General features: G+C 43.0%; 1 protein-coding gene across 6 annotated transcripts in view; it reads right to left on the reverse strand.

The window, feature by feature from the left end:
• The window catches only part of FAM168A (family with sequence similarity 168 member A), a 341,239-nt gene that overhangs the window by 268,511 nt on the left and 57,750 nt on the right, over nucleotides 1-14,978 (reverse strand). For 5 of the 6 annotated variants that reach the window (XM_034759180.1, XM_034759177.1, XM_034759179.1 and 2 more), the window contains exon 2: nucleotides 7,664-7,758. The exons of the other annotated variant lie outside the window; for it this stretch is intronic. The gene's annotated coding sequence lies outside the window, so the exon portion shown is untranslated. The remainder of the gene's footprint in view (nucleotides 1-7,663; nucleotides 7,759-14,978) is intronic. 6 annotated transcript variants of the gene reach the window in all.

A 14,978-nucleotide genomic window follows, 5' to 3' on the forward strand; every position in this document is an offset into this window, starting at 1 on the left:
AGTACAGCCTCAAGATTCACAGACAAGTTCATCTGTAAGAGCTCCTTATTTGTCCTGGAGTCAGTACTGTGCTCTAAGGCTAAGTCAAGACAAGGAAAATAGGTCGTTTAAAAATATTAGCTAACTTGTTCTATAACACAACCTATTTTCCTATTCTAGACATGGCCTAAAGGCAATACTGATCCATCCCTTATAGTCAACAGAACTAGATTCCTCCAGGAACAAGTTTGAGGAATCTCTCCTCAGTTTCTAAGCAAGTTTAACAGATTTAAAAGGACTTTGACCCATCTAGCCCTCACCTATGGAAATCATCTTCCATATCACTTTTCCCACCCAAAGGAAAACACCTCCTCCAAAGGAAGGTAATACAAGAACACTGGAGCAGTAGAGCACGGAAGAGTTGCTGGCCAGTCAGGGAACAGGAACCAAGTTATGTAGTTACGCCACAACAGGCGGTTATGAGACCAACTGCTGATGAGACGGTTCATTTGAACTTTAGCTCTGAAGCATTCCAAACCTAATAAAGCAAAGCAGCATGGACCACAACATCATGAAATTACTATATTGCACTGTCAGAGAAAAAAAAAAACAGTTACTCGCCTTCTCATAAGTGTGGTTCTTCAAGATGTGTTGTTCATGTCCATTCCAATCAGGTGTGTGCGCACGGCATGCACAGTCGCCAGAAAGTCGGGTCAGCTGTGGAACCTCCTGGAGTGGCGCCTTCATAGCGCTCAATTTATGACCCTGCCAACCCAGCCCCTCCTCAGTTCCTTCTTGCCGCCTACTATGACAGAGTAGGAGAGTGGGTACTGGAATGGACATGGACAACACATCTCAAAGAACAGCAGTTACAAGAAGGTGAGTAACTGTTTTTTCTTCTTCTAGTGCTTGTTGATGTCAATTCCAATCAGGTGACTCCCAAGCTCTATCATGAGATGGGGTCGGAGGTAAGGAATCGCTGATTGGAGCACCGCTCTGCTGAATGCTGCATCATCGCTGGCATGCTGGGTAACAGCATAATGAGAGGTGAACGTATGCAGAGAGGACCATGTTGCTGCCTTGCAAATTTCTTGTATCGGGACCTGGGCCAGGAACACCGCTGACAAGGCCTGTGACCTCGAATGTGCCGTAAGTGCCGGGGCTGGGACCTCGGCCAGCTCATAGCACGTGCAGATGCAGGGTAGGATCCAGGAAGATATTCTTTGATATGAGACTGGGAGTCCTTTCATCCGGTCTGCCACCGCTACGAACAGCTGGTTCGACTTCCTGAACGGCTTAGTGCACTCGATGTAAAATGCTAGTGCCCGCCAAACATCCCATGAGTGTAGCCTCTGCTCACGGTTACTGGCACGAGGCTTAGGATAGAAGAAAGGCAGAAAAATGTCTTGGCTAGTATGAAAGAGTGACACTACCTTGGGAAGAAAGGCTGGGTGAGGCCTGAGTTGCACCTTATTCTTGTGGAAGAATGTGTAGGGTGGATCGAAGATAAGGGCCTTTAGCTCGGACACCCTCCTGGCTGATGTGATGGTGACCAGGAAGGTTACCTTCCACAATAGATAAAGAAAGGAGCAAGTCGCTAGTGGTTCAAAATGGGGCCCCATTAATTTGGAGAGGACCAGATTGTGGTCCCATGCCAGGATAGGTTGTCTAGTCTGAGGATGTAGGCATTCCAGACCCTTGAGGAAATGGCATACCATGGGATTAGCAAATACGGATCTGCCTGTCATTCCTGGGTTGAAGGCTGAGATAGCAGCGAGATGTACCTTGATGGATGACACTGCCAGGCCTTGATGTTTCAGATACAGAAGGTGCTGTAGAATGAGTGGTATAGATGCCTGTAGAGGAGGTATATGCTGCTGGGCACACCTGGGACAAAGATGAGGAGGCCAGAGGTGGTACAGGGTCCTCCTGACATTCCAGCTCCCTGACCTCCTCCAGTTCAGCATCTGAGGCCTCTGTGGCAACCGTACCCAAGGTGGCAATAGCCTGGCCTTGTAATGGGTCGTGCCTCAGAGTTGCCTCGCCGGCAACCTGGGCCGGCTTTGGGGCTTGTGCCAAGGTCACCTCGGATCCATGGGACGTAGGTCGATCCTTGACTGGGATGGTCGGTGCACCAAGGCCACCAAACGGGAGCCCCTGGAAAAGGAGCCCTGGGCCCAATGGCAAGCCCAGGGGGTCCAAAAAGGCCATTACCCAAGAGGCAGCCACTGGGATTGCCATGACATTGGTGCCTCCCTTTGTCGCTTGTCAGATCTATGCCTGATGCAACGGGAATAGTACGAGTCACCATCCGAGTCCGAAGACACGGATCTTGACTGTGATGACCACAGTGGCACTGTATGGTACTGCGCCAGGGACCAGTGCCAAGTTGATGATGCGGGGGACTGGTGTAGAGATGCCTGGGCCAGGGACTGCAGAGAATCCGGTGCTGGGGACCACTGCCTGTCCTCTCTCAGAGCCAGGGATCAGTGCCACTCCCTCATCGGTGCCGGGGAAAGGGAGCATCATTCTGCTGGTGCCGGGGAACCCCTCACTGAGTCCGCTGACGGAAAACGGTGCCTTGTCAATGGTGATCTGGAGCGGAGCCGAGGCAAATGGTGACGGGCAGGAGAGGGTGACCGCCGCATCATGGCCAGCTTGCCCCTAGATGGCACCAGTTGCGGTGGTGCCAGGGGCGTCTCTCTGACCACCAGGGGCTAAGGAGCTGTCATTGCTATTAAGTCTCTGGCGGCTTCAAAAGTGTCCATGGTGGAGGTAAACCCAACTCCTCCACCTGGCACTGCCCATCCTGGGAGTCGCTGTGCGCTGGACTCGATCGTCCCCCCGTGGGAACTGAAGTTGACGGCACTGACTCTTGGTGCTTGGACGCCGAGTGCTCCTTCACGGAATGCACTGGTACAGCACCTGCAGGTCCCGCTGCTTTTTGCGCTGGGGAGTGTCCCCTGCTGGCTTTCTATGCCGCTTGTACGGCACTGGTGAATGCAAGCGGCGCCGAGTTGTCTGTGCATCATGCAGTGCTGGAGAGGCGCCAGTGCCGAGGGTCTTTTAAACTAGAGTTCTTCGTTGGCACCGTGTCACGTACCAATGTCAGGGCACTCCGTATGGACGCGCTTCGTGCGGGGTTCTGGTGGTCCGCAGCAGACTGGGGACAAAGGGCGGATTCCAAGAGCAACTGCTTCAATCAGAAATCTTGCTCCTTTTTAGTTCTGGGGCGGAAAGCCCTGCAGATCTTGCACCTACCTGTCTGGTGCGCCTCCCCCACACAAGTCATGGGTGTCGCTCGTTGGCATATGCTTGCTTCAGATTCCACAGGGTTTAAAGCCTTGGGCTCACGGCATATCCCAGAGCCCAAGGGAGCGGCGGCTTAGGATTGGGGAAACCCCACTCCCAAACCTCACTATATATACTAACACCTAAGACTAACTACAATGAAACTAGGCTAAGCTAACTATATGAAAGAACGCTAGGCAAATGATCGCAATTCCACCGGTCACTGGTGGTCAGAAGGAACTGAGAAGGGGCCGGGTCGGCTGAGTCATATATTGAGTGCCATGAAGGCGCCACTCCAGGGGGCTCCATAGCCGACCCGATGGGAGCTGCTAAGGGAAAACTTTCCAGTGACTGTGCACGCGGCACACACACACCTGATTGGAAATTACATGAACAAGCACTCGAAGAAGAATCACTGTTAGTGTTCATGAGAATTAAGCTCATAAATCTCCTGTGCATTTTGAAGTGCAGACCAAAGAGTTTGAGTTTAAACAAAGCCCTGTAACCATACGCCAAATTGCATCCACACACATTGCATAAGAATAATATAATGTAAAAAATCACTAGAAATGTTTATTAAATCACTGACAAAGACAAGACGGATTTTTAAATATACATGGATTTTTTTTGTGACAATTGATATAAAAAACAATTATTTGAAAACCATTTTGTTTATTTCCTGCTTAGTAGCTTTGATCCAAAAAAATCCCAATTAACTCTGAAGCGAATGGCTGGAAACAATATTTTAAGGAACTTTCAGATCTCATTCAGGTCTAAAGTACTGCCCAAGAAAAGGCTCAAACCATCAGTGTTCCTTTCCCAACAACCAACTCTAATAACCCGCTTAAAAGTGGTATTTTTTAAACTGTGCTTTCACTTTGTTAACATGTGAAATTTTTCAAGATTCTTTGAAATACAAAACAATATCTTAGGGTAACATGACCTACACACAGCCGACTAGGCAATGGTACTCATGCAAGGTTGTAATCCTCAGCTATCCAGTCAGTCTACTCAGGAGTAAAGCAACAGTCATTCTTACTCACTGGGTTGAAAACTTCAGAATAGTAAACTAATGGTAGTGTATCTTTATTTCCCAGCAATAATTTACTCCAAATTCTAGCAGGCCAAGAACTAAAATCCTTCATTAAAATTGATTTACCAAAGAAGTTTATGCCAGGACAAGGCTGAGGTAATGATCAGAGATGACTCAAAGCCAAGACCACAAAGAACAAATAATTTTAGTAAGCACATTTCACTACAACTTCATTTTGTAACGTTTTTCATAAAACGTATATTCAAAATAGAATTAAAATCTACATTAAGGTTGCATAGTTAAACTGGAAATGCACACACGAAGATGGCCATAGCAATGTTAATGCTATTATTGTTTGTATTGTGGTAATACCTAAAGTCTCGGTCAAATCAGGACCACGTTGTGGAAAGCACTGCACAAACACATAACAAAGAGATAGACCCTACCCTGAAAAATTTACAACTGAAGCATACAATATGACTCAACAGTTGGGTACTACAAACAGGTGGGAGCACAAGGTAACAATGAGATAATGTTGGTCAGTAAGAAAAGCAGTGGTCTGAGCACACCCACTGCCTAATAATTCTCACAGTTTTTGTACGTATCGTAGCAGAGGAGCATTTTAAGGAGAGCTTTGAAGGAGGACAATGAAGTGGCTTTGCAGATGTTTATGGGGAGCTACTCCCATGCATGAGAAAAGACAGAAGAAAGCACAATAGGTCTGAAAATTCACAAATAGGAAAAAAAGACTTGAATCACTGGCTGCACGGTGGTGGAGGTCGGCATCTTAATACAATACAACCGATGATAGGCATGACAGGGATAGGCGGCAAAGAGCCTTGGGAGTGAAGGCAAGTAGTCTGTGTTTGATGCAATGGAGAAGTAGGTACCATCAGAGGATGCAAAGAGATTATTGTTGAAGCAATGAGCCAGGAATATGATCTTTGCAATAGTATTTTAAAATGGATACAAGAGGGGCAACATGGAATTTATCAAAGCTGGAGAGGAAGAAATGTAGTAGTTGAGATGTGTGAGAAGAAGGGCCTGGAAGAAAGATTTTTGTTTCTTGATAAGGTGATGTGATTCTTGTTAAATGTGGAGATAACTACACTTTTTTTTGTTACACGTATACCATAAAATATACATGATTTGGCTCTAGAAATACCATTTACTTTTGCATTTCCTGACATTTTATGATGACTGTGTGACATTTACATTGCATTTGTAACGCCGACAGACCCTGGTCATCAGCAGACTGGATTTAACCTGGGACCTTTGAAGCTTAGTGCATGAACCTCTACTGCAGGGGTAGGCAACCTATGGCACGCGTGACAAAGGCAGCACGCGAGCTGATTTTCAGTGGCACTCACACTGCCTGGGTCCTGGCCACCCGTCCGGGGGGCTCTGCATTTTAATTTAATTTTAAATGAAGCTTCTTAAACATTTTAAAAACCTTATTTACTTTACATACAACAATAGTTTAGTTATATATTATAGACTTATAGAAAGAGACATTCTAAAAACGTTAAAATGTATTACCGGCATGCGACACCTTAAATTCGAGTGAATAAATGAAGACTCGGCACACCACTTCTGAAAGGTTGCCGACCCCTGCTCTAATGCATGAGCTAAAAGCCAACTGGCTCTTAGCTAAGGCTGTAGAGCAGACTCATTTTCTCTCTCTCTCTCTCTCTCTAAGTGGTCTCCATGCCACTAGATGGGACAGAACACCACACCCAGAAGGTGTGTGGGTTACATATTCACATTGGTTTTTGCACTTAATTTCCCTTTTAAAAAAAAAATTGCCTGTGCTTAATAATTTAATGTGCTTAATATATGTGCAAAGCAAAGTGAATGGAGTGCAAGAGTACAGAGTAGCCACCTTTGCTGCTGCTATTGCCAAAACCCAGGTCGAGTTGAACAATGCTGGTTTGAGTGGGGAACAGAACACCTGTTTCTGCTGTTCTCTCTCTATATTGGAAGCTAATGTTTGTTTGTTTTAAGTTAAAGGTCAGAATACTTAGAATGCAGCAAAAAATGCAGGAGAAGCAAGCAGGCAGAATCCTCTCTCTCTCCCCCCTCCAAAAAGCCTGTAATTTTCACCTATTCCTAAGAAATGGCACATTTGATTCCGCTGCATAATCTATTGGTATCTAGAGGCCTTAAGCAGGTCAGGTCTCCCATCATGCTAGGCACTATACAAACAAATAGTAAAAGGACAGTCCCTGCACCAGTTTACATTCTACATTATTGGCAAAGCTTTCGTTTAAAAATAAGTTTGTCTTTTTTTATTGAAAAGAAAAAGCTGTTACAATGTAAGCCATCAGAAAACTGTTTGCCAGCAAACCATAATAGAAATAAATGGGGAGTAACTCTGCTGCTAAACCATTCACCCCAAAGCCTTACTGGGATCATCTCATTGCCACTTGTAAGCATGGGCAAGGGTAGGTTTTTTTCCATTTTTATTTTTAAAAAACAAAGTTTAAATTCTGTGTTAGTACAACACTAAGGCTTCCCAATTAAACCCACAAAATGAGGAAATGCAAACATTAAGCTTCTAATAGCAGTGCTAACCTCGACTGTGTTACACATACATAGCATGTTCTATTTCCAATTTGCTGATTTAAAGTAAAATACAGTTTAATCTATTGCACCATTTTTTGTCATAAAATATGCACCATAAAAGATGAAACTGAGTTAAACAACACTGGATTCTTACCTTTCGCATTTCTTGACTCTATGACTAACTGTTCAATATTAAATGTAATACAGTTCTATATAATACAAATAAGATTCAGGCGGGCAGTAAACACTAGCAATTTAAAAACAGTCTGCTCCTGGACAAATTTATTAAGTGCCTATCCCTTTAATTTTTCAGGTTGGTGAGGGACAGGGTGGCCAGGTGGCCGGTTTTCGAAAGTCTGGTCGAAAAGGAGACCTGACAGTGTCCGGTCAGCTCTACTGACCGGACACCCAAAGTCCAGTTACTGTGGGCAGGGGAGGAGCTGGGTCATCATCTTCACCAGCTCCTACTCAGCTGAGGCCACCTCCTACCTGCGTTGGGCAGCTGCAGCTCCCAGCCTTGGCAAAGCAGGCAAGTCCCTCCTGACCCGGGGGGTTGGGGGGTTGGGAGGGGATATGCAGCGAGTGACGGAGGGAGGAGGGAAGAGGAGTGGACGGGGCGGAGCCTCAGGGGAAGAGGCGGAGCAGGGGAGGTTCCAGCACTCCTCCTGGAGTGTCTGGTTTTAAAATATTAACAATTTGGCAACACTATGGCGGAAGCAGGAAGAAGGATCTAATATACGAGTCTAGTCTACAATGGTGCAATCTGAGGGTGAGGGTAAGCCATTTGTCTGATACCTCTTGTATATGAATTTCGTTGTGCTGAAGATAATCCAGATAGTAATCTGCCTAATGCTGCAGGGCACTTAGAGTCTTCACAGCATTCCACAATTCTAAAACAGCAAAACAAAAGAGAATTATAAGATTTCACAGCTGAAGAGCACTCCTATCCAACAGACAGCATCAATGTTTGCAGCAAAAGGGTGGGGAAACAAGCACAGAAATGCTCTCCATGTGCACCCCCAACAAAGGGAGAAACACGGAAGTTTAAAAAGTACAGCCTGTAAGGAAGAAGGGAGACACACCAGATGGGACCACTACCATAGCCAACAACCAGGCTGGGAGTGAGATGCCAAGGTTTAAATGGTTACCGAGACTTTTTGCACCTATTATTAGGCAAATCGACATTATGCATGGGTATTATGCAAATTTTAAAGGAACTTTTATTATGTATCAAGACGACCTCAAGGTATGCTCCCCTTGAAAAATGAGGTTGGTTGTTTTTGCTGTTTGTTTTTCACCTTAGATATATCGAAGTCTTGATATCAAGGGGTGTAGTGGATTCTCCATCAGTTGAAGTCTTTAAATCAAGTTTGTATGGCTTTCAGAAATGATATGCTCTAGCTCACCAAGAAATTATGGGCTTGATGCAGGAATTACAGTTTCATTCAGTATGGCCTATGCTATTCAAAGAGGTCAGACTAAATGATAAATTAGTCCCTTATGGCCTTAAAAATCTATGACTTCTCTATATTTTGCTGCACAAGGAGGGCAGCATATTTAAATCGATCTTTTAAATCACCAAGTACAATCACAATTTTAATCAGCAAGCAGGAAACCTTGATTTAAATAATCTATTTGAATTTGTTTTTCATTTTTACTTTTTAAATTATTCCCCTAAATAAATGCTGATTTTCACTGGTTGGTAACCATTAAAACATGTTATAACCAAATATATCCTGCACACTAAATTTGGTGCTTCTTTCTGATAACCAGAAGGATACATAGCATCTGCACACATTTATTTAAGCAGTTCTATAACCTAACATACATTTAATCAGATTCTTAACTTTTAGATATATTATGTTAGAAAATGGTAAATGATGCATTTTTTATTTATCAGGTGATTCATTTTTTTTACTCATGGTTTGTGTCAATCTACATTTGGATGGAAACTAGAATTCAATTGTAAATTCACAAAAACAGCATTTAAATTTTGTTTTTTATAATTAATTAAATGTGCTGGATACGCCAGAAAATAAAATAAATTTATCAAATATGTTTTGCATTTAAAAATAATCAATTTATTAAACAAAGGAAGTATTAATTGTAGTTCATGAACTGATCTTATTGTTTCCGGCCACCACATCCTTTCAAGGTTTTAGAACTAGTAGATCTCATCCACTCAGGCCTCATTTTTATTCATAGATTGGACGAGGAAAACAAGCTTTCCTGCAATTGGTTTCTCAACTTTGAATGAATTAATTATTGAACTGACTAGCTGAATAAACTGAATCGAAGAAAACAGTGTCTCTGCACTTGCAGAAGAGGCTACTGCTGCCAAAGCTCATTTAGCACTTTCATCAAATGATTTGACTTTCTTCAAATCTTTGGCAGCAAATATACTGCTTAAATATTTAAATTCAATTATTTTAACAAGTGATGGTACGTTTAGATCTTAACACAGGTTGTCATAATTTCAAATTTAATTTTTAAATAGGTATATTTTTAAAAGGAAAATATGTAAATAAAAATCAATTAAAAATATATTTATCCAGCCTGCCAGAGAACCATATGGAAGTCAAGAGAACTAGAACAAGACAGCAATACTGCAACAGGCTGAAACCCGAGCTACAGCTTTCCCAGCCCTCAAATTGAGGGGGGGAAATAGGTTGCATCTTTCATAGAAAGATTTTCTTCCAGCTGCTTGTCAGGAATACATACTTCAACATGTTTTAACAAAAAAATGTTCTAAACTTAACATCCTCTCCTCTCTGTACTGATCAGGTTTCAGTCGCTGGTGATATCATAATCTAAGTTCTACAGAGAAAATCATGGAAGCAAAGAATTGGAATTTCTAAAAATAGAAAATAAAGGCAGGAAAGAAAGCTTAGTAAAAATGGAGTTCTTTATGCATCAAAAGAAGAGTCAAAGATTTTTATTTTTTTATTTTTTGCACTCTGCAGTTCACCTACCTAACCTCACCCACCTACCTTACTGAGGACTGAGTGCATGGTAAATTTGAAATCTTAAATCCAAGTTGTTTTTGAATTATCCAAGCACCAAAAGATCCATATTAAATATTTCTCATTAAGTCTAACCACTGAGACAACTTTAACTTTAAAAAAAAAAAAAGTCACCTTTAGGATAAAACAAGGCATGATGGAACGTGGCTCAAGTAAAATTTCTGAGAATTGCTTTAGCGTGGCAAAGCCATCTCAACTTGAACTACAGCATTGCTGCCTTGCTGACTAAGGCTGCTAGTCTGTCACAGAGGTCACGGATTCCATGTCTTTCCATGACCCCCGTGACTTCTGTAGTGGCTGGCCCCTGGGCCAGCAGTAGTTTGGGAGTGTGGGAGGGGGCTCAGGGCTAGGGGCAGGGGGTTGGGAGTATGTGGGGGGTGCAGCTCCTAGGCAGTGGGGGGGGGGTCTCCTCACCATGCGCTGCCAGCACCCGCAGGCCCTGACCCTGCAGCTCCCATTGGCTGTGGTTCCTGGCCAATGGGAGCTGCGGCAGCCGGCACTTTGTGGCAGGAGCAGCGGAGGAGCTGCAGGGATGTGGAGCCGGGTAGGAAGTCCCTGCCAGCCCCGCCAACCCTCCCTCCCCCAGCACCAGCAGGGATCCCGGGTCACCTTCCCCAGCACCCACGGCACCCCCTGACCACCCCCGAGCACCCGCAGTCCCCAGCCCAAGTTTTAGTTATGGTGGGTATTTTTACTAAAAGTCATGGACAGGTCATGGGCTGTGAATTTTTGTTTACCTGTCCATTACTTTTACTAAAAATATCTGTGACTAAAACGTAGCCTTACTGAGGACTCATTCAGCCTCCCAGACAGAAGGTGCTTCAATAGCATCAAGAAGAAAGGGAGTTAAATATGAAACAAACGGGAAGCCCAGAATGAAGATATAAATCTTAGCTTTTACTAAAGTGCCTGGAGTCACCTCTCACAAACGCTATATACACACACCATTTGTCCTACACCTTTGGAAGAGAGTCAAACACCAGCACTTTTAGGCCTGGTCTACATTTAAAATTTAGGTTCACATAGCTACAGTAGAGCACTCAGCAATGTGAAAAATCCACACCACTGAGCACCACAGCCCTGCTGACCTAACCTCCAGTGTTATGCCCCTAGCTAAACTCTAGCTACCATCCACTCAGGGAGGCAGTGTTCCTCCAATGATGGAAAAACCCCTTCTGTCCGTGCAGGCTTTGTCTACACAACGAGGTTATAATGGCATTGCTACAGTCCCCATAACATACACATGGTCTTACTGTAACTCAAATGTTCTAACAGTCTTAACATTGCTATGTTGAGAGAGTGCATCACACAAACAGTTCTGTAACAGATCAGCCTATTGAAAGTGCACAGGGAAGGCAGATAAAACTAGGAACTAATGTATTTTGCTTTATAATAAGCATACCTGTTCCTTGTATTATATTTGCAGCTCAGATTCCTCTACTTCAAAGTCATTAGTAACCCTCTAATACAAGCAAATATAATCTTCGGGAGACATATGAACTTATAAGCGACTTCCATCAGAAACAATGGACATGGAAAATTGCATCACATAATGCTTTGCAGTATCACAGCATTACTCCCTCTTCAAGCACATCTCGTACTCAGAGTAGTCTTACCACTTCAAGAACTATCAAAAATAACAGCCTTGTTTTAATTTCATTGCATGAATACATACCATCATTTTATCAAGATGACTTATGCTGCAGTTTTAGTTCCCTGAACTTCAGGGGCAATTAGACAACTATATAATTATTGGGAGGGGGAGTGGAGAAGAGGCATAGCAGAAAAAAGTTTGGGTGCAAGGAAGGGAAAGAACAGAACATCCAGCATGTAGTTCTTTCTCCATCCTCCACAAGACTAGTTGGTTGAAAAGCATTGGAAACGCTGGGTGAAGATTCAGCTTTCCAAAAGAGTTGTATTAATTATGGTGCCAACTGACCCCTTTCCATTCAGCTGTCTTTCTGGTTCTATGTCCACAAAGGACATTTCTCTGCAACTGCTACTTAATTCAACAAATAAAGCCCAAGAGCAAAACTTACTTAAGTCTGAAAACATTTCTTATATCTTTATTCTTTTGTGTCTTACAAAGTCAGCAGCCTTGCTTAATGAATCTCTCACTAAAGCTCCTCCTTGCTCCTACTCCTACACATAAATTAAGGCTTCCCGGAATTATCAATCTGGCTAATTTTAATAAATAACACAGCAGTAAGGAAAAGAGGTGAATAGGGCGAGATTTACAGCTATATCAATAAAGGGTACGATTTGTGACCAACCGAGATGCACCAGCAAAAGCCCCTAGCGTGGAAGCAGTTTATCCCATCAAAACTGCACTTTTGCTGCTATAGCTTATTTTGTTTGGGGGAGTGTAGGTGGCTGGAATTTGCTATTCCAGCAATAACACAATTTTGCTGATGTAACCTGTGTTCAGAATCGCCAGCACTATGGGGTTGCCACACTAATGTCCCATGCGGACACTGCTACGGCACACTAAGTCCCAGAATGTAGTTTGACTTACTACACTTTACAAATAATAGCAGCGAAAATGCATTCTGGCACTTTTGGGTGTGCTGTAGCAGCGTCCACATGGGATGTTACTGCACAACAAGCTGGTGCACTGTAAATTCAGACCCTGGCTTGCCACACAACATCATCCTGTACAGACAAGCCACAGGAGCGCTCTGCCAGTATAATATACACAGATAAAGGGTAAGTCTACATTACAGCACTCTCCCGTCAGCATAATTACTCCGCCTCGGTGAGAAGCGGAAGCACTCTCCCGCCGACATAGCACCAGTGTGGGAAGTGCAAAACTTGCATCGCTCAAGAGGGAGGCCTAGGAAGCCATTCTGACAGCAGCCAGAAACAAAGGATGGTGGTACTAGAAACCACTGCCACTTGACAAAGACAGGACTAAGCTGCAGAAGCCACATTTCAAATAAGACTTGGGCAGGGGACAGAAGTCTCCTAATCAGCACAGGTGAGAGTAAGGCCTTGTCTACACTACAGAGTTTCGTTGACAAAAATCGCATTGCAGTGCGTACACCTCCACTGTCTTGTCGCCAAAAGCTGCCTGTTGCTGACAAAACTCTGTAGTGTAGACAAGGCCTGAGAAAAGAAAGAGAATAGGTGCAACTAGACAGAGACCATCACATAGGTGTACAATGCAACTCGTTCGGCTGTTTTTAAGTTTCTAAAACTTCTGGAAAATAATTTCTTTTAGGGTGATAAGATTGGCAAGCATTTCATATCCTTAGTATGGTTTAAAGCAATCATATTCTTGCTGCATCTGCTAGATTTTTATTTGTGTTATTGATAATCATGCTACATAAATGTGTATCATATGCTTTAAAAAATTGCTGCACGTAGATTTTAGTTGTCTTGATGCTATTACTTAGGGAAAATATTTAATTTTATATTAAAGTGAGATTTCATTTAATATGCTCTTGGACAAAAGTCTGGGATAATTGCTATCTTGATTTGATTTGCACTGTATTAGAAATATCAGGGGAAACCTCAAAGGAGTTCTCCAGACACTTGAAGTGACAACCACAAGCCAAAGTCACATTTGCTTATGTTTTGCTAGAAGTGACTGATAAAGTAATTTGAAGGGGACAACTTTGGAAAATCATGAATGTTATGGGAAAGAGCAACATTTTTTAATGCAGTCAAATGGCCAATTTCATGACATTAAAATTTTAATATGACATTTTAATTACCAGCCAAAAAATGCTTTATAGTGTGCTAGAAATGTTTCAGTACACACCTGAACAAAATATTTGCCACTCCCTTTTTAGCTGGCTGGAGTTTTAATTTCAAGTTTCCACGAATAAGATGGATAATTTGTTCAAAAAACAATACCTGTCAATAAAATAGTATCATTTTCTCTAAAAGGTGTGTTGGGGGGAGGGGCAAGGGTCCTCTTTTTCCTAAGTGCTTGTGTTCTTTCAACTTCCCTTGCTGATTTTAATACTAATAGTCCAACCTACAGGGCAGCCTTCTTGTTTCACCTACCTGCGGGGGGGCTAAGCCATTAAGAGGGAAATTAGAAAGGGGATCTACTATGCCCTCCCTCCAAAAGATATTTTTCCTTTGTGAGAGGCAGGTCCCCTCTTCTTATGTTTTCATTTCCATTCTCTCCTCCTGCTCTCAGTGGTATCTGTAGGCTTCCAACCTAAGGGCTCAGGAGGAGGCTAGCTACTTCTCAAAAAGGCACCATCTGTCTCTCACCTCTCATGCCTATCACAGTGAAGTCAATTGCTCAAGACACACCCACACCTCCGGCAAAGGAAGCCAGACCCCAAGAGAAAGTTTGAGTTTTTGTATTTTTTCAGTGAGATTTTGTGTTTTTCATTAAAACTGTCAATTTTGCATTTTCTCTTAAGTCCATGATTATTGGGATAATAATACAGCATTAGCTAGGATTGTTGAGATAAACCATATCGATAACAAATGAAAAGTTTTCTCCTAAAAGAGAATATGGGAAATAAAACAAGAAAATATATTCACCACTTTGGAAGGCTTTCAGGCTCAGCAAGTATTTAATTCTTTGTTCCTAGATTTTTGTTTTTAAAGATAGTTACCAAACTATATCTGATAAGACAGCTGAGTATGAGCTGAACCTTCCTGTAGCACGTCCAGCCAAGTGACACAAAGCAGTACTTGGAAAAATTACACTACCTGACTTGAGACCAAAAAAGAAGGCAATAGTTATGAAGTTGGGCTTTTCTGCCCTCCTGCTAGATCATACTGGCACTGGCAACCTTGATCTGGTGATTAAGCAAAATAAGCAAACCAAAACAAGCCTGAAGAGGTTAAAAAAGTCACAGCACAAGAATCTGCTACACCTTCTCCCTTCTCTCACATAACAATCGGAGGGCTCTAAATACTGCCAGAGTTACCTCATTACCACTTTTTCAATAGCCTAGTCCTAAAAGGGTAGGTTAGAGACAGCAAAATAGTTAGTGGGACTGTCAACATTTCTGGACCAAGGGCCTGCTAATTGCATGTTTGAGGGAGCGAAACAAGTGAAGCCAAAATTCTGCCTTTCCCTTCGGAAGGCATTAACAACTTCTGCCACCAGTGGACCC

This window comes from Trachemys scripta, chromosome 1 (assembly GCF_013100865.1).
Source record: "Trachemys scripta elegans isolate TJP31775 chromosome 1, CAS_Tse_1.0, whole genome shotgun sequence".
In the NCBI taxonomy this organism is placed as follows: domain Eukaryota; kingdom Metazoa; phylum Chordata; order Testudines; family Emydidae; genus Trachemys; species Trachemys scripta.